Source organism: Galeopterus variegatus, unplaced genomic scaffold (assembly GCF_000696425.1).
Source record: "Galeopterus variegatus unplaced genomic scaffold, G_variegatus-3.0.2 Scaffold1076, whole genome shotgun sequence".
Lineage (NCBI taxonomy): Eukaryota > Metazoa > Chordata > Mammalia > Dermoptera > Cynocephalidae > Galeopterus > Galeopterus variegatus.
In genome coordinates, this window is record NW_007727187.1 from 365,673 (window position 1) to 367,109 (window position 1,437).

General features: G+C 51.4%; 1 protein-coding gene across 1 annotated transcript in view; it reads left to right on the plus strand.

Moving 5' to 3' along the window:
- The window catches only part of TSPAN18 (tetraspanin 18), a 199,198-nt gene that overhangs the window by 166,949 nt on the left and 30,812 nt on the right, over positions 1 to 1,437 (plus strand). The window lies entirely within an intron of this gene.

Below are 1,437 nucleotides of genomic sequence, written 5' to 3' on the forward strand. Positions count from 1 at the left end.
TCTCCACATGGGATCCGAACCCTCGGCAGGAGCGCCACCGCGCTCCCAAGCGGCGCACTCTTCAGTGCGCCACCGGGCCGGCCCTAGGGGTAAGATGTTTGTTTCTATCCTGACCAAGCCATATGTCCGTGGCTCTCCCCCACACCTGCTTCCTCTGATAACTGGTGAATGTGGGTTGAGTATCCACTTATTTCTGATATATAATGATGCTGGTAATAATAGCTTCCCACGGGGCCACTGCTGTGCAGGTTTCCAAGTCCTTCCATACCCATGGTACCATGAATTCTTATAACCACCTTTGGCTTCAGAATTGATCATCAAATAACAGTTTTCAGGGAACCTGGCATCAAGGGAGGGTAGTGACTTTCCTAAGGTCTCAAGGGAGCTGGCCACGGCAGGCTCTGCAGAAGCAGTGGTGACGAGGGTGAGTATAGCAGCTATCACATGGACTGTCCTCTTCCAGGACAAGCAGGGGCTAGGTTAATGGATAAATGGGTGGATGGAGGGATGGGTGGGTTGGGTGGATGAATGGAAGCATGGATAGATGTATGCATGCATGGATTTGTGGGTGGAGGGAAAGGTGAATGACTGGAAAGGAATCTTTCACCCATCAGCTCTTCACTGACCCCAGACAGGCTGGCACTTGTGTGGGAGGGAATCTGAACAGGCATCTTGAGACCTGGAAATCTCCCCCTTCTTCCCCATGGGAATACCCACCACAGTCCAAGCTCCTCCAGGCCTCAGATTTTTCTTCCTGGGACTGTCCTCTAACCCAGTGTTTGAGCAGGACCCGGCTGTGCAATTCCCCACAGGTGTGATAGAACAGGAGTCTCCATATGGGCCTGTTTGACTTCTGAAAGCAAATTCTCATTTCCACTGCTGGAAGCTGGCCCTCTAAAGGAAACTTCTGACAAATCCTTATGCAATGCCAAGGAACCCTTCCCAACATCAAATTTCTCTCTCCTGGGGGTCTGGGTTTCTGGGGAAGGGGTTTGATAAGCAGGGTCCTGTTGGCACTCTCTCTGCTGAAGCATTGCTGTGGATGCCCAGGGGGCATCAGGTGTCTGGTCCACCTAAGCCCACCATCTTCTCCCAGTTCAGCAGCCACAAGCAGCCATGTCAGCATAGGTGTAGCCTGTGACAGAAACCACAAGTTTCTTGAAGATGTGGTTCCCAGCAGGGGCACCCAGTAGCTGCCATCCAGGCAGAAGATGGGCACCTGTGCAGACGTCCCCAGCTGGAGTGGCCCCAGGTGCTGAGAGCTTTTCATTACTGCTAATGGGCCCAGATTAACAATGCACCCGAGTGTGTGCATCAGGAGGGCAGCTTTTCAGAAACAGCCCCTTTAATGTGGCAAGTCCTTATTGACTTCTTATAATGATTGAATATTTTCTCTTATAGGACAAGCTGGGCTGATAAAAGATAAATACACAAGCC